The 25,941-nt window shown below is 47.0% G+C and overlaps 1 protein-coding gene across 1 annotated transcript in view; it reads left to right on the forward strand.

Moving 5' to 3' along the window:
• WNK2 (WNK lysine deficient protein kinase 2) overlaps window positions 1-25,941 on the forward strand; it is an 85,147-nt gene that overhangs the window by 6,158 nt on the left and 53,048 nt on the right. The window lies entirely within an intron of this gene.

A 25,941-nucleotide genomic window follows, 5' to 3' on the forward strand; every position in this document is an offset into this window, starting at 1 on the left:
AGTTGTCACACGTCACGGAGCACCTCTATGCCTTAGGAAGGCTCTTCTTTCCCAGTTGCTTGTCTGTAGCACTTGGTGAACCTAGACTGGGTTTCAAATAAGCTGGCAAGAAATGTGCACTGAGAACTTTCTGGAGTGACTCTTGTGTGATGTGCAGGTAGTGGGATGCGGTGATGTCTTTTCTCAATCCCTTAAAGAAACGCCAGTAAACCCATACCTGTACTATCTTGAATAGTGTTTTATGGGAGATGCTCCATCTTGGTCTTGAATGGTTTTAACTGTGCTTTCAGTTCATCATAATCCCCAAAACGCTTTAAAAAGAAATTACACCCACTGGAAAATAATTTTACTGTATAGTGTTAGAACACTAATAGGGCTGTGTGATAGTGGTTAAATGTGCAGTGGAGTAAGGGGCAAAATGAAAGGCCACGTTCTGGGAATGTCCATCTTGTTTAAACTGCCAAGGAAGGAGCAGCTGAGGACCCAACACCGTCTATTCTTCTGGTGTCTGCTGCAGAGGGCTGCACACCACCTATTCATGGACTCTGAAGGCAGTGGAGAGAAGGCAGGGCCAAGTAACACTGGGGGATTCTAACTGGGCCATTTTACATGAATTCAATCTGGTCTTCATTCTTGATCTTCTTAAAGGAAAATGAAACACTTACAATGGTATTTGATCCTGTGATGAATCTCAGCACCACCTTACTAAAGTTAATTTGAGTTTTTAATGTAATTTTTGGCTAGAGAAGTAAACTTAATGGCTTTGATTAATATTTTTTTCTAAAAAATGAAAACCTAAAAGGAAATGAGCATTTTTCTGTTGCCTTTTTTGTAATGCTTTTGTGTGGGGGAGGGCTGTACAGTAGCTGGTTACTGAAGCTATTAATTAATCTTTTTGAGATCCTGGAAGTCCTGATATAGTCTATTTCTCTATTTTAAGGGCCTTTTGTTTCATTATAATTCAGGGAATTTGAATATAAACTTCTATGGGTGATGGCTGCCTCACTGTTTGGGATTTTTTTTTTTGTTTATTTCCATATTTGTGGATTTGGGGACCTGTCAGGTATTTTCTATTAACTTTTTAGCAAAGCATGAGCCTTGGTAAACTGTGGTTCAGAACTGTGATGTTCTGTATTCCTGAATTAACAGGGCTTACCCAAAGGCAATGTCAGTGCATCTCACATGCTTAAACTGTCTAAAACCCAGTCAGACTAAACAGATGGAGGAAGGGTTTTTTGCTTTAGTTGCATAATAAAATTTGTTCTATGTTCTATAAAATAAGGCTTTATTAAAAAGAGCAGATGAGTTGGTCCCCTCGTGTATTGAGGAGTGAGTATTGATTTTACCAAAGCAACGTAAACCAGGCACTGCCTCTGTCTGCTTCCGGAATGGATGTTCCTTTCTCTCCCTAGCGCGTGCTTGAAGGATTAAAACTGTGGCGTTTATTCCAGATTTTCATACAATAAGCAGCTTTTTCACGTGTCCTTTCCTGATGCTGGATTGTTTCAGTTAGAGGAGCATTTCAGGTGTCCCATTGTGCAGCCGTGGTGCTTCACTGAGCAGAATCAATCCTCCTGTTCAAACAGAACCCTGGGGAAAGTGAGGGATCACAGAATTTCCAGTGGATGTAGCTCATTGCTGCAGGCCTGAGCAGAGCTCTGCTGAAACACTGGAATCAGTTTTACAAGAGCCAGATATTATCGAAATGGGTTTGTTTTGTTCCAGGCTTTGCTGATTAATCAAGGAAAACAGGCATGGTTGTGTGCATCTGAACTCGTTTTGTTTCTCTTTCATATCAGTGTGTGTTTGGAGGGTTGTAGATGATAAAGCAAGTGTTACACTAATGAAATGGACTTGCTTTGATCGCAATTGTAATAACTGACATTGCTAAGAATGGCAGAATCTTGAAAGAGAATGAAATTGCCGGAGCTGTCTCCCTCACTCTCTTGCTGGCTGCCAGGGCTGTAGTTGAGGGGGGTTTGGTGAGGGCTGCAGCGAGCCTTGCGCGGGAGGGGAGCTGGGAATGCGTCTCCCCTCTTGGTGTAGGTTCTTTAGTCTCAGTTTGGCTGCGGCGGAGGAGAGGTGGCCAGAGCCTCTTCCAGGCGTCCCGTAAGAGGAGTGTGGGTGCCACAATCGGCTCCGTCCCCGTGGGATGGCTGTGCGCTCGGAGGAGCGGCTGGAGAGTTAATTTCTGGCTCCCAGCTGCGTTCACGCGTTCTGAGGCTGTTGGGGCGTGGGCTGCAGCTCTTGCAGCGCCTCACCTTGAGGAAAGGCACGGAGCCTTGAGTGTGCTGGCAGCTGGGGCTGGCTGCCAGAGCCCCAAGTGCCTTCAGCAGAGCGCGTTTGGACCCGGGTCAATTTTATGCCTTATTTTCACGGTCTGATGTTAAATTAAGCCTGGATAGATTCCCACGTGACACGAGATGCTGCTGTGGAGGCACGCTGCGGCTTCCTCTGGGCTACAGACAGCTCTGGATCCCTCTATGAGCAAGAGGATTAAGCTTTCTTTCCTAAGTACAGAAGGAGGAAACTTGTAGCAAATAACTGTGGTTGGGAGGGGGGAAGTGAAATGTCTTTAACTTGCTGGAATAAATGATAGTTTTTATGTTCAGGACTTGACTGTTTGCGTATCTGTCCCTGCTGGTGAGCGCTCTGCCAGAGCCCGTTCTCCTGCTGTGCGGCAGGGACACGGTGTCCCCACAGGGGCTGCTGACATCCCTTACCCTGAGAAACAGTCAGTGCTTAAAAAGTGTGTGATTCAAATGTGCGTGGATCTGTTCACCTGGATGAATCCAACAGGATGAGTTTTCAACCAGTAAAGCTACAAAACTGTTGGAGACAAGCAATGCTTTCTCTAAGTAACGCCAGAGCATTAAATACAGCTTCACTTACTGAAGTGTGGATATACTTTTTTTAGTATATATAAATCATTGTTTTGTTTGAGGGAAGGAGAAAACAAGCTCAGGCTTATGCACCTGCGGGCTTCAAAGGACGTTTTGCTGCATAGTTGTGTTTTGTGACTTTTCTGTGTGAAATGAGACACTTGGCATAGTGAAGCCTGGGTATTCAAAAGCAACTGCCACGAGGAGGGGACTGGGGATTTGATTTTTAGCCACGCAAGTACTATCCAGGCTTTTTCTCCCTTTTATTTGTGATGTTGCTTTATAGCTAGGGGTTTGTAGCCGTGTTGGGAGGGATCTCTCAGCATGGAGGTGCTGCAGGACAGCACCTAGAACGGGAAGGTCTGTGCCTGGGGCAGCTGTCTTTGTCCAAGCAGGACACCACAAAAAATCCACACTTTCCTAACCTGGGCCCTGAAAATTAAATCCAATGTTGCTGCTGAATCCTGCACTCTCTGGGGGTGTTGGGCGTGACTGATGCTTTGTGACACCTGAGTGAAGGGTTACAGGGTGCTTCCTCAGCCCCCTCCTGCCTGCCTTGGACACTTTTGAAATCACAGGAGGGTTTGGGTTATAAAGGAACTTAGACCATCTCATTTCAGTCCCCTGCCATGGGCTCAGACAATTTCCACTACACCAGGTTGTCCCAAGCTCCATCCATCCTCTGAGGAGCCTGTGTCAGTGCCTTGTCACCCTCACTGCCCTTTTAGGAAGCCTTTATTAATAAAATGGATGCTCCTTCACAAAGACTTTCCAGTAGGCTTTTAAAAAGCAGTTTAAATTACTTTTTTCCTTCTCTTTCCTGTTTTCTGCCTCCCCTCTAAAAGTTAAAAGGACACAATTCTGCTCTTAACACCTTCTGCACTGCCACAGGGTATAGGCACTTATCCTTTTTGCACATTCTCTATTTTTCTTTAGAGGGTCATCTTCAGAATTGCATGAAGTTATCTCCTGTGATTAATCTGAGATGCCATTTCACCTGAGAGCCCCCCAGTTGTGCAGAGGTTTCCTTGGGCACTGCTTTGTGCAGCCTTGGGTCCATCAGTCAGTGACCGCTGGAACAGCAGCTGGTGTCTCTGAACATCCTGATGAACCCGGGATGGAAACCAGAATTTTCAGAGAAACAGGAAAATGGGGTGGCACCTAGTGAGACAAGGGGCAGAGGGAATTTATAACCCCTTGTGCAATAATTGTTTCTGATTCTTAGCAGTGACTGATAGTTGCCATCTTTCTGCCTGCCTAGTGATGCTTTGGTACTGCAGTTCTGCTCCTGCAAGTACAGTCCACATGCTGGAAGTGCCTTTTTTAAAAACAAGCGTGTGTAAAGCTTATATACTGTGCATTTTTGTATGCTTTATCTTGTTTGCAATATCTGAGTTTTAGAGTTGAAATTATAGTTTAAGATTTCTATTAGAGAGAGAAAAAAGTCATTAAAACATTTCCACAAAGTTAATTTTTGTGTGCAAAAAGAGAGAATAATGTAGTGTTTTATGAACTGTGACCTTTGTGCCCTGAAAGTTGTATAGGGTATATTTCCTAGTGGATTTCTGACAGCGGTGGTTAATGAAATCCTCTGGCAGCGGAATCCTTGGAACGTTGTAGCTGCTCTCTGAATTCAGTTTTTAGTGTTATGCCTCATTTGGTAGCTGATGTGGGATAAATTTGGGAACAAAGCTGCAAGTGGAGGGGGAATGCCTAAAGAGATGGCTGTGGGGTGATTTGACTTGGTTTAGGTTGCTTTGGTCTCCCTGAGTTTCTGTTTTCTTCCAGATTCAGGGCAAGTGTTTGCCCTTTGTTTCCTTGGGCTTTGCTTAAGGCTTGTCCCTAAGATGTGTGAGTGCTCCTTCAAAGGCCACACACGTGCAGTGCTTACCATAACAAACACAATGTGATGTAAATATGGACAGTGACATAAATACAAGAATCTAAATTTGTCAGCGTCTGCCTAGATTTAAAAACCAGTAAATGACATGATGGCAGTGAGTATTACTTTTTGTTAGAAGGTGATTTGAAGCCTGTGGGATGTGAAAATTCTTTGCAGTACTTGGCTTTCATAGTGGAATAGGTAATGTGCTTTTGGTAGGTTGGATGGTGTAAAAAAAATGCTAAACTTTCTTTAGCTTGCGAGTTCTCAAGTGCTTTCTTTAAAAAGTGCCTGGAGCCATTTAGGTGGGCTGTGGGCTGGTTAGATAGTTCTACCAAAGGCTCTGACAAACATGTGGAAGTGTCTTTACTCTGCAGCTGATAAATCAGCTGTCCCTTGAGTGCTGTGTGTGAGACAGTGCTGATCACTCACTGTCATGCTCTAAGGTGCTAGAAAGTTAAGAAATTTGGGGTTTAAAATGGAATTGCAGCTCCAATGAAGGCTGTGCTAAAACTTTTGTTTCATTGCAGTCAATAAATTTTTCATGACTGTTCTAATTTTGAAAACTCCTGAAATCAAAGCTTTAAAATATTTTAAGTGAATCACTTCATGACTCACAAGATTTTTCCCATCTTGATAATGTCTGTGCTTTTGTTTGGAATGGTAATCCATGTCTAGATCTTTATGTTTTATTATTATTGTCACTTTTGTGGTTCTGAGATCGTCAACTTTCATTAAAATCAGCTGAATCTCACGGCAGGACTAATACAGCCTCCTGCTGCAAAGAGTCCTTTGCTGAATCCCTCTGGGCATCCTTTTCTGAGAGATCTAGAATTTAGCTACAGCTACTTAGAACATCTTAGAGATCCGACTTGTACGTTTTTAATCTTGTAGACTAAAACAGGGATACCAAATGGGTTCCCCTGTTAAAAAGGGATCCCAGTTTACTGATGTCACAGACAGTATTTTAAAGTACTCTACCTGAATTTTATGCTTGCAGACTGAAAAAAAAATGTTCTGGAAAATGCTCTTTGCAGTAGATTGTGTTGTGTTTGTTTTGAGAGCGCTAACACAAAGTGAGTGGTCTCTGAGAACTTTCTCATCCAGGGCTTGATGAAAACCAAGCTTTTGTCCAGGTGAGAGGCTCGGCAGAGCGTGCCGCTGCTGCTGAGTCCCCGGGGAGGCTGCCCACTGCTCTAGATCTTTGCACTGCAACAGAGAAATCCCACAGATCATTTCTATAACCAGGTTAATTGAAAGAGTGGAAAGGGTAAGGAGAAATTTTCTGGATTTGTAGTTAAGGGAGAGTGGGAAGGGCTGATGTGGTCTGTGCTGGGTGTTGGTAGCCAGCAGCTGGGAGCGCATGCTGGGGGCCGGCACCTGCAGCGCTCTTCTAATTACAGATTTTTTTAACGTGCCTACTATTGCAGGGGGAATTAATGTGTTTTTGTCCCAGGGAAATGTCTAGTAAGAAAGGGGTGTGGTAAGAAAAATCTCTTCTGCCAGCCTTGTCTCAGTTTTCAGGGAGAAAGCTCCCTGACCCTCTCACTTTGGTGCTTGTCGGGCTCCAGGTGTGTCACAGCCAGTCCTTGGTTACCCACAGGGTACACATCTGGGAGGTTTGTCAATTGAATCATAGCCCAAACCTCTGTTGATGTATTTGTTTCCTATCCTATTTTTTTTCTGTTTCATTTGAAACAATTTTTACCCAGGGTAATGTTCTGGAGGACCTAATGTGTAGTTAATAGATTTTTTTAAAAAAGAAAAACCGACTAAAATGCCCCATTGGGAACAAGGGGTCATAACAGAGCTTTTAATTTGATATCCAACCAAGCAGCCGTGGTATTTAATCCGTCCTTGGAACAGCAGCCAACATATAAAAGCCACAATAAGAAAATTATTAGTTATATCCTCCTCTCAGTTTAATGGGATGTCCTCTGAAGTAACCTGTGGGGGCCTGTGGTGGCTTCCTTTAAATGTGGCTTAGTTTTTTTTCTCCAAGTTTTTAGTAAATAATGAGGAGCTGTCTGGACTTCATGGGATAACTCATTGTGTTTCATCTGTTTATTTCTTCACAATTGTTATTCACAATGGATATCCCTGTTGTAAGGGATTCCAATTACTAATGCCACAGAAAATATTAATTTATTCTGAATAGGCAGGTTCCTATAACTACTTTGAAGTACTGTTTTAAATTACTCTGCTGAGTTACTTGAATTAAGAGGTGTTTTTTGTTCTGGGTTTAAGTGCACACTTATTTTTTGTAAGAGATCGTTGATATTCTCTCCATCTGTTTTGCATAATTTTTTAGGTTGATGTATTCCTGAATTTTTCTCAGGAGCCTGCAGGTTAAATTGAGTGAGGAAATCTTTTCCTCACTTTACATAACAATTTAAATAAACTATTATGTGTCAAATCAAACTTCTATTATAATGAATGCGAGGTGCATCATAAGACTTGGTTGTGCCATCTGATACGCTGCAGTTAATGAAAGACCTTCTGTCTGAAGTTGAAAATATGAAACAATCAAGCAGATTCTTCTGTGACAGTAATTCTCAGCTGTTGCAGAGAAATTGAAGCTGTCTTCAGGGGAACGTATTCAGATACTTTTTTAATCATCAGAAATGAAACTTGGGCAGAGGCAGGTGCAGGTGTCTCCCTGTGTGGCCTCTGCTTGCCCCCACTGTGCCTGGTGGCGCCTCTGTGGACCGAGCTGTGTCTGTGCGGTGGCACTGGGGCAGAGCAGGGATTACCTGGGCTACCTGCTGTGAAATCTGTCGCTTTAGCAGCACGTGCGTGGGGATTTTGGGTGTTTTGGGGATGGGATCAGTGGGTGATGGCCGTGAGGCTCCTGGTGGCCCCGTGGGCTCTGATCTCCTGCTCTGCTGAGTGGCACGGGCAAACAGAATCCTAGACACGCTAAGGTGGGAGGAGATCTCTTAACACCATCAGGTCCAGCCATCCCCAGCACCACCACCATGTTCACCACTAGACCGTGTGCCCAAGTGCCAAATCCATGCCTTTTTTGGGCACTCCTTCGGATGGTGATTCCACCACTGCCCTGGACAGGCTGTGCCAGGGCTGAGCAACCATTTCTGTGAAGTATTTTTTCCTAATATCCAACCTAAACCGCTCTTAGTACAACCTTAGGCCATCTCCTCTTGTCCTGTCTCATTTGTTGCCTGGCTTGTTGCCCGCATAACTTGTTGCGTGGATAATTTGAGCTGTTTGGAAACAGGGAGTTGTAACAGAACCTGTTGTAGAGCAGGGCTGCAGGTCAGACTGCCTTTAGAGCCAGTTGTTCCTGCACAGGCTGTTGCCCGTGCTGTTGTGGAAGAGGATGATTCATAGCAGAGAGTTCCTGATGTTCCTTCCTCTCCAAACTGAGCGTAGATGGGTAGAGGCAGTGGAAGGCGGTCCTGGGGAGCTCTGTCCGCACGCAGAGGCACAGTTACACAACGTGGGCAGGAGGAACAACGGGAGCTCCTGTCTGCAGCCCATTGTAGGGCGGTGAAACCGTGAGTGGTGGAGAGCAGCGAGCTTGGCATTCCACACCAACACAGGGCAAAGGGAATGGCATTGTCCCGGACACTGAGGGGTCCGCTTGGTGCCAAATGTTTACATAATGTCAGTACTCTTTGGGCACAGCAGAGGGGAAATGCAGCTGGGGAAAGAGTTAATCAAGGCCTTAAGATGAGTGAACCGTGCAGTGCCTCTGCCCTGTCGGGCACGCCGGGGCTTTCTGCCCGGCTGGTTTGCCGTGGGCAGGTTCTCCTTAGGGCTCTGCTGTAGCCTGGGACCTGACACACACCCAGCTGGTGTCAGGTTCAATTTGGCTACCGCTGGAAATCGTGTTGTGCTGATTGGCTGTTTGGGTATTTTGTTCTGGGAGGTAAGTAATGAAGTAACATCAGTGCAGCGGAAAATTGAGACGGCACTCCAAGTGTTTTTCCAGGGTCGACTGGGGAAATGAATGGATGCTTGCAGGAGGGGTGATTCGGGGACTCAGGATGACCGAGGGAGGGGAGGAAGGAGGAATTGGGACGTGTTGGGATGGATGGCTGTGCAAAGGGACAAGCTCTCAGTTTGGGAGCTGCCAGCAATATGCAGTCATAGCAGGGATGCCTTCTTATCCCCCTCTCTCCTGGGATGCCTGGATCCTCTCCTCGTTCCTTCACCTAAGTGGAGCTGGCTCGAGTCTTCAGTGTGAGATGGGGCTTGGAGGATTTCTTCCCTCTGGGTAGGATTTTGCCTGAATTACTCTATCTCCTTTTGCATTACGTTTGCAGTGAGTCGTGGAGAAAGCCCTTGCCCTTTCTCTGCCTTTCAGGTGGGATGCAGGATCGGTGCTGGCCTTGAGCTGCTGCTCTGAGCACCGCTGGTGTCTGCCTTGCCGGGGTGGGCAGGGGCTGGGGGAGATGCACACAGGTGGGCTGGATGTGACCACAGCCTCTGGGAGGGGAGGCTGCAGAGCCTCCTCTGAGGTGTTCCTTTAGGAGGGATGTATGTAATTGGGATGTATGAGCCTTTTCAGGCCGTTCTGTTGAAAGATTAATATCCCAAATGCTGCGGTGCCTGTAGCCTTTCCTGGATTTTCCTTCTAACTGGAGTGCCTTGTCCCGTGGTTCTAAGGCAGAGGGAGTGCACCGGGACCCAAAAGGTTTCCCAGAAAACGAGTTAGAGCTGAATTGTGTGCCTGGTCCCACAGGTAAACTAAACCTATGGCTCAAAGACTGAGCCCTTACGTTAACCTCAGCTGGTGCTGCGTATGCAATGTAACGTCTGCTTTTCAGATTAATTTTAATTAAGAATCTGTTGAACACCTGCTGGGGCTCTGCTCTTCCCAAAAGCAGGGGTGTGTATGTATCAGTAGGGGAATTGTGAACTGTGAACTCTGCTCTCAGATGATGTTCCCCAACCTTATTGTACAAAATGTGGGACACTTCCCTTGGACAGCTGGCCACAGGCAGGTGGTGCAAACCACTGCTTGCATCTCACTTCAAGAAAGGTGTGGGACTGGTCCTTCAGAATCCAGCACATGGTTATGAGAGCACAGAGAGATCTCGGGTACGTGGCTGATAGCGAGAGATGGTTTGTCCATCTGAAAAACAGCACAAACACCTTCTTACAGGAAGAGTTGAGTGAATGAGTCTCCATGGCAGCCATGTACAGGCAAATAATTAATGGGCTCAAAATGAAACTAAGGACATGTAGGTTAGAGATCAGGGAGATGTTTCTAACTAGGAGCAGTTAGGCATTGACAAATATTCCTTAGGCAGGCTCACTGGAACTGTGTGCAGGTCTGTCAGGAGTAGTTTAAAAATCAGTGCTCCTATCTTGGAGCAAGGGAGCAGACTGGTGGTATTTCCTGGTGACTTCCAGATCCACTTGCTGTAATTCTCTTACTGTGTCCCATGGCATTTGTCACCCACTCAGTGTCACAGGGTTTGTGCTGACATTGACACGGCCAGTCCTGTGAGCGCTGTTATTTCAACCAGCACACAGATAATATAAGTTTGGTTTGGTTTGGTAAGGAGCCAGCCTAAACTGGATAGTCCTCTCATTCCTCTCATCTTAAACTGAGATCTTGGCGAGTTCTGTTTGCATTTATTTCATAAACAGTGGGTTGAACTGGTTTGAGATTGTGTAAGGCTTATGGTGCATAAGTGCAAATAACAGCCAATCCACAGAAATCATCCCTGCTCTGCTGCAGAGGAATCGAGCACCCGAGAGCAGCAGGGACTTGTCTGGGTGTGGGAACTGCCCTGACAGTTGTCTTCAAAAAGAAAGAATGTCATGAAGGGCCACCAGAGTGAGTAAATGACAGGAGAACCTTGCTTCTAAAGGAAGGCTGGACCTCATTCAGCTCAGTTAGCCTGGCAAGCCAGGAGGTCTGTAGTAACTGTAGAAGGGTAAAGGCACCATAAGGAAGAGAGCTGTGAAGGCTGGAGGATGAAGCTGGCTCTGGGAGGACTGGCTTTGAGCAAACTAAACCAGGAGGAGGAGTAAGGGTTTAGCACAGCTTTGCTTTAGCAGTGACATGGCAAGAATTCTAATTGCTTTAATATGGAGGTTGCTGAATTTATGAACAAGATTAACTGGCATGTCCTGCGCTTGACCTTGGTTGTTCTCAGGTAGGAGGCTTCCACAAGAAGATGCTCTTTCTTTTAAGACCTTGGGCTACTCTGCTTGTCTCATTTTTCAAGTGTCAGGAACATATTGTCAACATCTTTAGGTTTCATTCAACACCTTATACTAGTGCAAGGTGGAAACTTCAGAAAGAGAAAAATTACCCCCACCCACTTTAATTTGTAAATATATATTTTTAATTGCTCATATTGCCTCTGAAATGCAAGTTTTTGCCTTTTTTTTTAAGACCTGTAGTATCCTGAAATTATGATAAGTTTGCTCCTGCAGGAATCCTTGAGTTTTGAATGTACCAGTAAAAACAGATTTCTGTTTTCTAGAGAGTGCTTCCTATTTAAAAAGAAACAGGACAAAAGGCTTTTTCTGCTGACGGGCCTTGGTGCTTCTCAGGTTGTGCATTTACACTTTTGTTTATCGGTTTGATTTTTGTTGGTGACAGCTGGAGGCTCAGAATCAGAAATCTCACCCAAGGGTCCGATGCCAGTGAGAGCGGAGATGAACTGGTGTGACCTGATGATCGATAGTGGTTTATGCAGCACTGGGGGTCTGGGCTGGCTTTAGACAGAATGTTGCTGTGCACAGGTAGAGTGTGTGCACAGGTGGGTGTTTGCCCCGCTCAGCGTGCAGAGATGGTCATGGCGCCTCGTCAGCCGATGCTGAAGCCTCAGGGCGAGGGGGGCAGCATCGGTGCCCGGCCCTGCCTCTTGGGGTCTTGCCATTCCTCTGGGATTCACCTTCCAGTCCAAAGTGATGGGATCACATGTGCACCGATTTTGTCATTCTTACTTTATCAACTTTTGTTGTTACAGCTGTGGAAGTGGTGGTAGGGTGTTCCCAGTAGATGTTGATGTTTCCTGCTGTCTTTCTGATCTTGTTTTAAATAGCCTGCTAGTGGTGATTATTCTTCTTTTTTTTAAGTGATAGGGTTGAAAAAAGGTTTTCAACCAGTGTTTATATGAATTAATTTGCAAGGGTAGCTGGGCATGATGCAGAATCCTGCAGAATGCAGGAACCTTCTCTTGATGCCTTCTAGAAATGCTGTGTCTGGGAGCATTTGCCAAGGTCAGTGTTTGTAAGAACACGGTCTTCCCAAGGATGCTGTATCGAGTGCTTGCTACCTTCTGCTCAGCATAATCTGAGGGTGTTGAGCTGGTGCCGATGCTGTCACAGCAAACACGGCGGGGTTTGGTCGTAGCAGAGGAAAAATGCAGCACTTCAGTCTCAAAAGCCGTGAAGTATTAATGTGTCATTTTTGGCTGAGGCTAAAACACTGAGGTTAATGCTTGTTTTTCACGAAACCTCATCTCTGGAGAGTAGGTCTGTTCCTGGCTCAGTGCGTATTTAGTGAAGCAACCAAGTAAATAGACTAGAAGAAATCGTTGGTTATTAACTTAAGGTTGGTAAAGAGAGACAGTAGTAATAACCAAAGAGGAACTAATCTGATTTGTTGTAGTGGTAAATCAGCTCTAAATTGGTTTCTGTAGTATCATTATGTTGAAGGGCCTTTTTTGTGAAATAATAACACTTTATTGGAGAGATTAAGTTATTACTGTTTTTACTAGGCATTATTTTAACACACGGTATGGTTTCTATAAGGACACTGAATGAGCGTGTGTTTGCCCCGCTCCCTTCCTGATTTTCTGTGACAGTGATATAAAATTGCTTTTCTTCCTTCTTGATACAGCCCAAAATGAAATGGGAATGGTCTTGCTGTTGTGGCCAAGGTTTACAGTTGTGAACCATCTCATCAATCACACCTGCTTTCCTTCCAAGTGTTTCCTTTGGCAAGAACATCTGTTGAGGAGAAAAGCATTATTCCCTGGGGCACCATTTTCCATATGCTCCCATTTCAGGATAAAATTAAACCAGTGGACCTTGACAGTGTTTTCATAACCAAAAATGGGTCCTTGTGCTTCTGTTAGTAGAACATGAGCGGTATTATTTAATAATGGCGTGAATCACTTCCACCGGTGCTCTTCTGGAGAGTGGTGCAGCCTGGCTGTGAGTGGAACGGTTCCTTGGCACACGAAGCAGATGGTGTTGAGTCAGGCAAGTGTCGGATGTCCAATCTGCTGCTGCCTGGCTTGCTGACAGGGTAGTGATTTGTGCAACGGAGAGCTTGGAGGTATGGTTACCCCCAGGAGGAAGAAACCAGGGCTCCTGTCTATTTCCTGTGAGGCTAGCAGTGCTGTCAGATGCCCAGATTTCCGTGGGCATCTCCTCTCGATGAGTGTGTCTGTACATTTTGTGCAGGAAGCCGAGGGCTCCCTGCGTGGTTGGCGGGGGTGTGAGGTGGGTGGGCAGGCTGAGCTCAGCCCAGCTCTCAGCGTTGGGCGTGTGATTTACTGAACATGCACGCTCGCTCCAGCCTGCTCGCAGGGGGGCTCAGGCTGACCTCTCTGCCTCTCTGGGGATGGACCTGTGTGGGGCAGGGACCACCCAGCTGGGTTCAGGCTGCTGCTCCATTCTCTCTCCTCCCAGAACTGTGACCTGGCAAAATCAGCATCTGAGACGCCCTCTGTGATCCTGGTGTGGGTGTGGAGGGAACACTAAGGCAGTGCACGGTATCTGTAATAAAGCTTTTGTTTGGGAAGGCGTTTGAAGGCTCAGAAATCCCTGTCAGCTTTCAGGGAGTGAAGCCCATTGATAGTGTGTGCACATGAGGATCAACAGCTGCCAAATTGTGCAGTGATTAAAAAAAAAAAAACAAAAAACAACCCTTTTGTTTAAACTGTGCTTCCTGTACTCTGTCAGTACCTCCCCCCAGCTACACATCAGCATGAGCGGTGGAGAAAAGCACAGACTGCTGTTCCTGACTGCAGGTGGACTGACCCTGTGTGTGCGCCCCGTACTTGGGTACGGGCCGTGGCAAGGGAGCAGCCTCGGGTTTAATGTGCCACTGAGTTCCAAAGGCAGCCCTGCCCTCTTATGTAAGCTTGGAAGGCATTTTCGTGCCTTGTGCTATTTATCACATTGTCCTACCTGCATTTCCTCGGCAATATTCAAGAAGGATGTGTTTCCTGCAAGGTCCAATCCTACATCCTTTCCTCTTCCAGGGTGGGGCAGGGGCTGGAGGTACACGGTTAACACGCTGCTTGCTTTTCTTCTGCCCACACTGCAGACATCTGTGCTCTCGTTTTTCTGTGCAAGTACCATTTTCCCCAAGGCTGCACAATAACTTGTTGACTGATGAAGCCCTTTCATGTACTCACCTGTCACATATCCTGTGGGAAACACAGTCCCAGGATTTAAATTCCGTACAGTGAGCGTCCATTACTGCTGGTGATTAAAAAAGTGTTATTCCAATTGCAGGTTCTCTTTCACTAGTAATTAGGCTGTTGTTTCACAGCAGGAAAAAGCTTTTATTCTGTGCAATCACAGGGACCTCAGAGAGACCAGTCTTTGCAATCATAAATGGGCATATTGATTGGTCTTTATTAATAGAAAAGCCTCTGAGGAGAGATGAAGTACCTGAATTTTGTAAAGTTTAAAAAATAATTACAAAGCCTTTTAAAGTCACATGGAAACTAGGCATAGTTCCCAGGTCATTTCTCCAAACTTCTGATCATGTTTTTCATGATGCTGTATTTTGTATTTTAAAAAGCTTTACTGAGCGGAGAGATTCATCTTCAAGGAAAAAAAATAATTATTTTTAAGGACTTCTTAGTGAAAATGTGTACCAGTAATGTTATTTATGGATTGAACCATCTTAAGGTGCATTAGGCCCAATGGTTCCTCAATCCTACATTTTGCTGGCAAGGCAATTTTCTTAAAAAAAACCCAAAACCAAATCCAAGCAATCAAATGAAGTGCTGTTCACTCCAATTAATATGTGTATGCACTACTTTTTTTTTTCTTTGGATGTTTACTTTGAAGAGATTTTAGTCCTTTTATTTGCTGAAATTGATAGAGGCCAGATACTTCTGTTGGGCAGTCTCTCTGGGGATGGGTTCTTCAATTCCACAGTACCCTGTTGGTGTGCCTGAAGTCAAACAGCAGCCAAATGGAAACGATTTTTTTGTTTTAATTCCGTAGGTGCACGTCAGGGTAGCCAAGAGCAGCGACACCTCTGCAGATCCTCCTCTTAAGGGAGTTTGTCAAGTCAGCTTTTGCATTTTTGTCCTGTCAGCTGAGGAGAGGACAGAGTGGAAGGTTTCCATATGTTTTTCTAGCTTGTTTTGGGTTTTACGAATGTAGGAAACAATATGTGATTAAACATACAACAAACCTTTTTTGGCAAATAGTCTCTGTAAAGGCTGTTCTCTTGCACTACTCCATGAAATCTGAGTATGCAGCTCCAGCCAGCAGGCAGTTCTTTCCCATAACCTAGTTTTCCCATTTGAAAGCCTTTTGAATATTCTTTAACCATCTGCATCCCAGGCTGTATCATCAGAGGATTCTCCCCCTCTGCTGTGTTCTGGGGTCCTGGAGCGCTGCAGCTCTGGGGCCTCTGCATGAGAAAGGGCTGGAGCTGCTGGAGCGATCCAGAGGAGCCCACGGGGCTGCTCCAGGGCTGGAGTGATCCAGAGGAGCCCACGGGGCTGCTCCAGGGCTGGAGTGATCCAGAGGAGCCCATGGAGCTGCTCCAGGGCTGGAGTGATCCAGAGGAGCCCATGGGGCTGCTCCAGGGCTGGAGTGATCCAGAGGAGCCCATGGGGCTGCTCCAGGGCTGGAGTGATCCAGAGGAGCCCATGGGGCTGCTCCAGGGCTGGAGTGATCCAGAGGAGCCCATGGGGCTGCTCCAGGGCTGGAGTGATCCAGAGGAGCCCATGGAGCTGCTCCAGGGCTGGAGCTGCTGGAGCGATCCAGAGGAGCCCATGGGGCTGCTCCAGGGCTGGAGCGATCCAGAGGAGCCCACGGGGCTGCTCCAGGGCTGGAGCGATCCAGAGGAGCCCATGGAGCTGCTCCAGGGCTGGAGTGATCCAGAGGAGCCCACGGGGCTGCTCCAGGGCTGGAGTGATCCAGAGGAGCCCATGGAGCTGCTCCAGGGCTGGAGCCCCTCTGGAGCCAGGCTGGCAGAGCTGGGGGTGCTCACCTGGAGAGGAGAAGCTCCAGGGAGAGCTCAGAGCCCCTGCAGGGCCTGAAGGGGCTCCAGGAGAGCTGGAGAGGGACTGGGGGCAAGGGATGGAGGGACAGGATGCAGGGAATGAAGCAGAGTAAATTTAGATTAGATTTTAGGAAGAAATTTTTCCCTGTAGGAAGAACTTCCCTGAGGGTGTTGAGGCCCTGGCACAGGGTGCCCAGAGCAGCTGTGGCTGCCCCTGGATCCCTGGCAGTGCCCAAGGCCAGGTTGGACATTGGGCTTGGAGCAGCCTGGGACAGGGGAAGGTGACCCTGCCTGTGACATCTTGGGGCAACAAAATTACCTTTAGGGTCCCCTCCAACCCAAATAATTCTGTGATTCTGCTTTTGAAATATTTCAGAAAATTAAATGTAGTGTTTCCTGATTATTCTTGCTTTCCATAGAGTCTCTGTCCGATGCTGTTTGTTAAATACAGTCCGCATAATAATTCTTGCATCACATTATAAAATCCATACTGCTGTAGGCCACAGATTTTAAATTACTAAACAGCTGTGATCAAGGAGTTTGAACACACCAACTCATAAGGAATGAGTCTGTGCCCACCAGTTGGGAATCTCCGAGTATGAGATGGAGGTTGTTTTGGTTGGTTTTTTTTGCATATTCACTTTTCAAATTCTTGTCATGATGGGCTCTAGGGACTCTTATCACTGGCCATCACTCACATTTGTTTAGGTTTGGGGCTGCTGACTTAGGTGTCATAGGCGGTGTCTAGCCAAGATTTGAACTTTCTTGTTTGCATTTGGTAATGGCCATTTGAATCAGTATTTTGGGCCTGTAGCCAAGGTCATGTGTCCTGTAACATAACTGGGGCTGTAATAGAGTGGTTTCACAGACTTGGGGTCACAAAGTACCTCTGTGGCTGTCTGATCGAACCTCCTCTCTGTGCTTGGCTTTACAAGCCAAGTTTCTTCAGTGAATCTGGTAATCCCTGACCCTCAGAGAAACTGTGCAGCCTGAGCTCCTCAGGCATGGGCAGTACGCAGAACCAGGGCTTTGCTGGTTCTCACAGCCCATCCTAAACCCGCCTCTGTGCTGGGGGGCACGGTGCTCTCTGCACTGGGGCTGCTCTTCCCAGCAGGAGGGTACCTCAGGCTCTGCTGGCATCAGTCCATGGCCAGCCAGGATGGTTGTCCAGCCCTGTGCAGCATTTCCCCAGCCCTGTTGGGATCAGTCTGTGGCCAGGCTGGCTCTCCAGCCCCTGTGCATCATTTCCCCAGCCCTGTTGGGATCAGCCCATGGCCAGGCTGGCTCTCCAGCCCCTGTGCAGCATTTCCCCAGCCCTGTTGGGATCAGCCCCTGTGCAGCATTTCCCCAGCCCTGTTGGGATCAGTCTGGGGCCAGGCTGGCTGTGCAGCCCTGTGCAGCATCCCCAGCCCTGTTGGGATCAGCCCATGGCCAGGCTGGCTGTGCAGCCCTGTGCAGCATCCCCAGCCCTGTTGGGATCAGCCCCTGTGCAGCATTTCCCCAGCCCTGTTGGGATCAGTCTGGGGCCGGGCTGGCTGTGCAGCCCCAGCATTGCTGGGCTACTCACATGCAGTTTACAGAAGCTCAGTCCCTCTTCATGATCTCTCACCTTTGTGCTGCAACACTCTCAGAATTCTTTCTAAAGCGTGGCATTTGTTACTAGTGATGAGCTTTTTTCCCTCATTTCTTTGTAAAAATGCAAAACACTTTGTTAGAATAAAATCTGAGCCCTGCTAAACCTTATGAAAAATCCTCAAGGACGTGTATTTTTATTGCTTACCCAATTTTTAATTAATTTATGCAAACAGATATTTTCTGTTTCATTATAATTGTAAATGTGAAGCAAATGCATTGCAGAAATCTGAGTTTATTATGTCAATGTTATTATATTTATCAGCCCAAACATGTAATCTCCTTGGAAAATGGCCCAGATCTGTTTCTCACATACCCATGTTGATGTTACCCTTTCATGCCTTGCTGTCCAAGGGATGGGAGAGTTAAAAATTTAACTTATAAGTGTGTTGTAGTTGACAAGCTCCTGTTATTCTTTGGAGCAGGGCTATAGAATGTCAAGCTTTGCAGGAGGCAAAAGCAAGAAGAAGGAACTATTTTGTTACAAATGGGGTGCTTTCAGCTTAATTCCTCGCCATTGTGGGAGACTGTGATGAATGTGTCCTGTCTGGGAGCGCAGCATTTGCCTTGGAGTGTTTTCTAACAGGTTGTCAAGTGGTGTTAGGAATGCACCAGAAGTGACAGCTCCTTTCAGCATTTAGAGAAGTTCACAAGGAAGACATTTCCAAACTCCAGACACATAGCTCTGCTAAATATTTAGGAGCTGGGATACCCCAATCTGAGGAGTGTCTTTGTGACAGTGAAAGCTCCCTCTCCTCACTTTTCCAGAGCTTTGCAAGCATTGCTGCAAGGAATGCTTGTCCAGTCTCTGGAGTTGTTATAGCAGTTGGGCTGCTTGCTTTTTCCTTGGCCCCACCCTGTATCGCAGGATGGTCTGGGTTGCAAGGGACCTTAAAGCTCGTCCTGTTCCACCCCTGCTGCAGGCAAGGACCCCTTCCCTTAGACCAGGTCACTCCAAGCCCTGTCCAGCCTGGCCTTGGACATTTCCTGGGGAGTTGGATATTTGCAATTATATGGCACTCTGCAAGGGTTTGGGTTTTTTTTCTTTTTCCCCAAAACAGAAGGAGTTTCGTCTTATTTTAAAGGAATATTTTCCTTTATTTCCCCTCAAGGATCCCTAGCTAAAAGTAGGAGCAGGTTAGGATGAGAAGAGCTCTCGATGCTGCTGGTTAGGGTGCTGCTCTTGCATAGATCTCCAGGGTGCACTGAGGAGCTCCTTATCCTTTTTCTGTGTGCATTAGAAATGCAAAATGTGGGCACAGAAGCATTAAATGACTTGGTGTAGGAGGCTCACCAGGCCACAGTGTGAGGGAAGAACTGAGAAGGTTTCTCTCCAGGATCCATTGAGCCACTGTTAGAGTTTAAATTAAGATCTGTGCAAAACCCCATCACTTTCCTGTTTTCTAGCTATTTTACATTGCTATCCCTCAGTATAATTTAAGTTCAGCTTGTCTGTATAAAGGCACATATGAACTTGGTCAGTCTGACATGTTTTGTGGAAACAGGGACATGAAAAGTTCTGAAATGCTGAACTGTCATTGGAGGCTGTGTGGGCAAGTTTTCCATGCTTGCCTGGCGCCAGGACAGCTCTTTGCTGGGAACAAGATAAAATGTGTCCAGCTCAATGAGGCTGCAGTCATTGGGGTGATAAAAGGTGTGGCTGGTACAAGGTGTTCTCCTCCACAGAGGGCTCCAGGTTGGCCAGAGAGAGTGATGGTGATGGTGATGAGAGACCTCATGGTGGTCTGCAGCTTCCTCCTGAGGGGCAGGAGAGGGGGCAGGCACTGATCTCTTCCCTGTGGAGACCAAGGATAGGACCTGAGTGACCAGCATGGAGCTGTGCCCAGGGCAGGCTCAGGAGAGCAGGGAAAGGCTCGTGCCCCAGGGGGTGCTGGCACTGCCCAGGCTCTCCAGGGAATGGTCCCAGCCCTGAGGCTGCCAGAGCTCCAGGAGCCTTTGGACAGCTCTGCCAGGAATGCACAGGCTGGGATTGTTGGGGTGTTTGGGCAGGGGTTGGATTCAGTGATCCTTGTGGGTCCCTCCCAGCTCAGATTCTGTGTTTCTGTGACCGAGAGGATCTCTTTGTGCTCAGAGCTCTCCTGGGCTTAGCACAGAATCAAGTGAGAAATGGCTTTTTAGAGGTGATTTTGTTAGAAGAGTGGTCACATTAGAGGTATATTCATGGCTGTGTAGGAAAGATGATTTGAGGAACTCTCAAATTCAATCTCGCCTACAGTTTACTCCATCTGTCTGGTTTGGTGGGGAATCTTGGGGTGTTTTGTGGGCTGGTGGTGGTTTTCTTACCAATTTGAACTTCTTTGAGGTAGTTTCCTAAAATAAATGTACTTAGTGTGTAATTGAAGACTGTGACACCCTTCAGGGACGTCATGGCAAAGCCTGAAGGGCTGATCCATGGGTGTCTTGTAGGATTGGTAAGGCTGCCTCACCTGGGGTTCACTGACAAATGCAACACAGCCCAAAGGCTTTATTTGGGAGGCAGGAAATACATGTTCTGCTCTCCATCCTGCCACAGAGGGCAGGGGGAAACGGAGTGAGAGAAAGCAGTGTTTGGCTGGGAGAGTCTCAGTGGGGAAACCGAATGGGGAGTTCCATTCCTAAACCGTGATCTCAGACCAGCTGAGCATCCTATTGCCTGCTTAGGGTTCTGGTGGACTAGGAGTAGTTCACTGGTAGAAATGTTTCACTTTAAGGGTGTTCTGCAGATTGAAGTATGCAATTGCTAGGTTATAACAAGATGGGAAATGGTGGCAATAATGGGATGAAAGTGCTGGGTTTTTGTTAGGAAGGCAGGATTGAATGCTTCCCCCAGATTAAATTTGCCAGAGCAAAGCTACATCAAACTTTGCTTGTTCTGCTGGTTCTTCATGGTGTGTTAACTTTGGTTGGTGAAGCCCATGGGCCAAGGGAGCGTTAATGTCTGCATTCTGTTTGGTAACATTGGGTAAATAACAACAGTTTTGGTGCCTCCTGTCAGGCTGCAGAGGGGGTTCTCTGGCAGGGTCTCTGGTGGGCAAGAGGTGGCATGTCTCTTCTTTCAGGAAAATACCACGTGTGTGTAGCAAACACACAGCAAAGAGAATCGCAGAGTCCTTGAACGGTTTGAGTTGGAAGTGACCTCAGAGATCATCTTCCAACCCCCATGACCTTCCACTACCAGACCAGAAGATGTAAGAGGATTTCATACCTGTACAATTAGTTAATGTGCCAACTGCCCTGGAGTAAGGAGGTGAGATGGAAGAGGCAGGAGGGGGATGGCTCCTCCCAGCACAGGAGGGGCACTGTGCTGCTGGGCTGGTGCTGACACAGGTTTTCATGTCACAGCACCCCGGGAAGCACAGCCCTTCAAGGGCAGGGCGTTCCCTCTGGCTCCTTCCCCCATTTCCACCTCTCTGAAGGTGTTTTTTTTTTTTTTTAGGCAGCAGCACTGGAATGTCTGCGTGCTCCTGCTGTGGGGCAGCCCAGGACTGAGGCTCCAAGGGATGCTGGAGCATCCCTCGTGTGCTGACAATTGGCCTGCCCAGTTACTGTGTTTGTGGGTTATGGGAAGTAGGTGAAGCAAAACGCTTTTTAAAAACACAACCAATTGTTGCTTAAGCTTCAGTGAATGCTGGGCTCAGAAGGGATTCCAGAAAATACTAGAACACCAGGTTCTCATGACATGCCTGAAGCGGGTTTTTTGTGGTTCGGGCTCTTTTTTTTTCAGAGGGGATCTGATGTCGTGGAGCTTTTTTCACACGTTGATTTCAGAGTTTCCTTTGAAAAAGGTGTTTTGTGAAGCAAGTCAGAGCTGTTTTGGTATTTCATCTGCAGTCTTAAGCTTTTGTGGAGCCTGTGAAGTCCTGGTAATTAAGAAAGTTAAGCAGGTGCTGCCTGAAATTAGTTTAATTGCTCACGACAATAATTTTTGTTGTTTAAGCATTGGTTGTCATGGTGTGGTTGTGTTGGGAGGTTTTCACCTGTAAACCACACTCTGTCTGTGATTTTGGGAGGTTTTTGTCTCTAAAACCCATGTTCTGTCCCTGGTGTTGCGTTTCTTGGGTGTGCTTGTGGCTCTTTTGGGATTGGAGATTTGGGGTGTTGACTCCCCTTCCTCCTGCCCTTGCAGGACGAGCTGCTGAAGTTCTGCGGTTCAGCAGAAGATGTGAATCCCAGTGTCCCCATGCTGCAAGGCTTTGAGATGTGCCTTAATCAATTTAGAAGCAGCGAGCTATGATTGCATCCAGCAAAAAAGCACGCTCAGCCTCTTTTACCATGCCAAATTTAGCCATAAAGGTCTGAATTAAACTCCTGATTTTCCATAGATTTCTAGCAATGACTCAGGCAAATAAGTAAATCTTCCTCAGTCTGCCCCGTAGCTCCTGCACACTGAATTGTGAGTATCCATGGGGACAAGGGCTGCTTTTATGCCTTTGGAAAATGAGTTCTCCCTGGGAAAGCTCCCTGCGCTTTGGTAGCGCCTGACAAATAGCAGGCTGTAACCTCGCCGAGGGTGACTGAAGAAGAATGTTGGCTGGATTCTGATAGGGAATGAAGCTGTAAAATTTTTTTTTCTTGATTTGCAAGTTGTCTGATGGCATCTGCTGTTTGTTCACAGAGAGGGGATTTTATCCTTTCGGATTGCTTTAAGCGATAAGTGCTTATGACTGAGTGTAGGGGGTGTGGGAATGAAAGGTCCGGGATGCTATTAAACATTTATCGCATAGGCAGGGTGGTACTAAAGGCATGGGGCCGGCACATGAGAGCAGAACTGTGCTCCAGCCCATAAATCCACGGGAAGCTGACAGACAGTTCCACAGGAGGCAGCTGGCAGTGGGTCCCCTGGCTGATCTCACCCTCGGGGCCATCTCTGATTAGAGGAGCAGTTGCGGTACATGAGCAGAAGTACACACTTGGAATGCAGCTGTGAAAATGGAATCATCTGAACAGATGTCCATTCTGCTGATGTAGGTATTTGATTTCTATCCCTGGGTCAGAAGTGCCTCTGGTTTCTTTATCACCAATGTGGGTCAGGCTTCTGCCTGATGGAGGTGAGCCCTGCCCTCATTTCGGAGCCAGCGCTCCACTTGCCTTACAGTCAGGCCTTCATCTGTTCAAAATGAGACAAAATTAAATAACCATCAGTAAATGCAGCTATGTCAGTCGAAGAATTTAGAAATAAAGCTCAAACTCTCAAGAAAACAGTATTTATGGTCCGGCTGGACACAGGACTCCTTAGGTCAGGAAGTAGGTAAGATATCCAAGTATTTGAAGTAGTTTAACATTCTTTAACATTAGTAAAAATTCAAGACTTTAAAAGGAGAAAAAAAAAAATCTGTAAAACTGCGAAGCATCACAACTTTCTAGTTTGCAACAGCTGTGTTCCAGACCTGCTCCCACACAGTTCTACGCATTGAACGTGAAAAATTTATGTAGTCTTCTTTGCAAGACCCCCTTTCTTTGTGGTGGGGGGTGGAGTTGATTCCCAAATCTGTTCCCTCCTCACAAGGAATTAGGCAAGAAACTTGACCTCGTTTGTTAATCTTGGAAATCTTCTGAAGGCTCAGGTGAAAGCCAGTCTCCTGCCTGTATAATTTTCAGATCCTTAGTCAGAGCCCATATGTTACAACCTGGAGGAAATGATGCTTGGGGATGACTAACTGAACATGTTCCTGCTGTTAATTTGGGTGCTGTTCCAGAAATTTAATTCGTAAGTTTTCCCTTTCTTTTTGTTAACGCATTTACTTACTAATTCCTGTCTTTGCTGTTGTTCCCCATAAGGAACTTAATGAAGGGATAAATTTTATGTTAACTGAGAGAGGCATTTTTTTGCCCCTGGCTGTGTTGAGGAGGGAGAAGCAGAGAACATTCATGTGTTGGATTAGCAGAAATTTGATTATAGATAGGATATTCACTTCTCTGTATCTTCTTGCTGCAAACATCATGTTAATCCAGTTTAAATGAGGGTGGGATTTACCAGGATTGAGGCTGTAAAGTGCTAATTGGAAATTCATGGAATCCCAGACTGGTTTGGGTTGGAAGGGACCTTAAATCCCATGTTGTCCACACCTTCCATTATTCCAGGCTGCTCCCAGCCCCAGTGTCCAGCCTGGCCTTGGGCACTGCCAGGGATCCAGGGGCAGCCACAGCTGCTCTGGGCACCCTGTGCCAGGGCTGCCCACCCTCCCAGGGCAGAATTCCTTCCTCATACTCAGATGATCATTAGGGCCCCTTCCAACCCAAACTGTTCCATGAGTCTGTGACTACCTTTCTTTGTCGTGACCTTTCCAAACAGTCCTGTTCTCTATCTTAAAATGTGCTGCCTGGAGGTGGTTTCAGGCGTGCTCCCGTAGCTTCAGGATGAGGCTGTTCCGCCTTGTGGGGATGGTATGATGGGGAATGAGTGTCTGTGACCCCGCTGAAGGTTTCTTGGGTTTGGTTTAAACCCCCAGTGAGTCATGCAGTTCAACAGGTGTTTCTGCTGCTTCCGAGCAGAAAACACTTTGACCCTTAAGCCCTTTCAGAATGAGCTTATGTTTTTGCCAGCGACTCATGTGTCAGGCTCAGGCTGCAGGAATTTGGAGGAGGCTGATTGAGCCCTGATGGCACCAGGGACCCCTCCCGTGGTGGAGGCTGCAGCCGCAGCAGTGGCCGCTCTGCCCTGGCCCTGGCCTTGCCTCTCCAGCTGGAAAATAATGCTCAGATATCAGTCTGAAGAAAAAAATCCAGATTTTTTTCCTACTGTAATTACAAATAAAACACACATTTGCCTTCCAGAGTCACTTTGTTGCAGTTGCCAAAATGCTCCCGCTCGTGGTATGTGGGATATACAGAGTGAGTATGGTTGTCTGCTGAAGGATGGTTTTACTGATAAAGCAGTGGTGGAAAAGTTCTCACAGTGCTCAGAAACCTGGAAATGAGGGTCAAGGACTATGGTATTACTTTTTTATTGGAAAGTATTTGCCAATGTGCTGGGTCTGTGCAGCCGCCTTTCCTTTTCTCCGCCAGCTCCCACTCTGCTCTCCCTGCCTTGCACAGGGACTTGCTCCTTCTCCTTCCTAACAGCAGTGTGTCTGATTTATTCTACAGGTTTTAAATTAGAAGGAAACTCAGCAGTAGGGAAGAAGTGATGGATTTGAGAGCAATTCTGTGGCTCTTCTTGCCTGACTCGTTAGACAGCCTGGGTTTTTGTTGGGGTTTTTTTGGAGCTTTTTTTTTTTATTTTTTCTTTAGAAGAAAGGCAGCTGGTGCAGCGCAGCAGAGGTGCTGCCTGGCTGGGCTGTGGGTGTGCTGTGCGCTGCTGTCCCTGTGGGGCATGGGGGGCTCTGGCTGCCCTGCGCTGCCCAGCCCCAGGGCTGCTGCTGCTGCCTGGGCAGGGTTTGCTCTGGGCTGCTCCACGGAGGTCAGAGGGAACAGAACGCCCTGAGCACCCCCAGTATCAATGGAAACGCTCCCCCCAAGCACTCAGAGCACTGTGGCAGGGTTTTGTCATCCACCAAGAGCCAAATCACGGTTCCAGCCCTGTGTTTCCTCTGATGAAGTCTCCGTGTGAAGCTGACTTGTTTGTAGCCGTGGGAATTCTCGTTCCCATCTTGCACTGTCTGGGGCTGTGGGTGAGGGCAGGCTGTGGAAATGGCAGCGGCTGATCCTTTTGCATCTTGGCTACGAGTCAGCTGTGTTCCCATTTAACTCACTCCGTGTGCATAGGAGTGCAGCTCGTACAGACTGCCTAGGTGAGTTGAGAAAAGGAGGAGGTCTGAGGTTAAAATATGAACTAATTCCTCCCGGTGATTGGTGCGTCTTTGGCTTTCTGAGTAAGAGCACCTTCTAAAGATCCCAGAAGCTCCAGTTCTAGGGCAGGGGTGGGCAGTGCGCTGCCCAAGGGGGGCAAACCAGGCAGGCATGATGGTGAGGTCAGGGTGGAACTCCCCTGCTGCTGTTTCACCATCCTAAGAGGTCGGAGCGAGTGTCCAGGCTGCCTGTTGGATGTCTCCGTGTGCTGGGCAGGTCCAGGCAGCCCCAGAGCTTCTCCTGAGCCACATGAGGGGCAGAGAAGCTCTGCATGTGCTGGGCAGGGTCACATCACAGCCCAGAGCTTGTGGGAAATGCCCTGAAATTCTCTAGGAAGACCAGGGTAGTAGAACATGACATTTTCACGTTTCTAATTAAAGAATTTCCATGCATATGCAGCCTGTGGAAGAAGCTAAAGGACAGCTGGAAACACTTCCTTTACCAAAAAGAAGAGAAGAGTCTGTAAAATGAAGCAGAACAGCAAACACATAGAAAAATGGATGCGTTTGGGGTTCTTTGGAAGGTGACATGGTTTTAATTTAGCCTGGGGTAAACAGGATGGG

This window comes from Hirundo rustica, chromosome 12 (genome assembly GCF_015227805.2).
Source record: "Hirundo rustica isolate bHirRus1 chromosome 12, bHirRus1.pri.v3, whole genome shotgun sequence".
Lineage (NCBI taxonomy): Eukaryota > Metazoa > Chordata > Aves > Passeriformes > Hirundinidae > Hirundo > Hirundo rustica.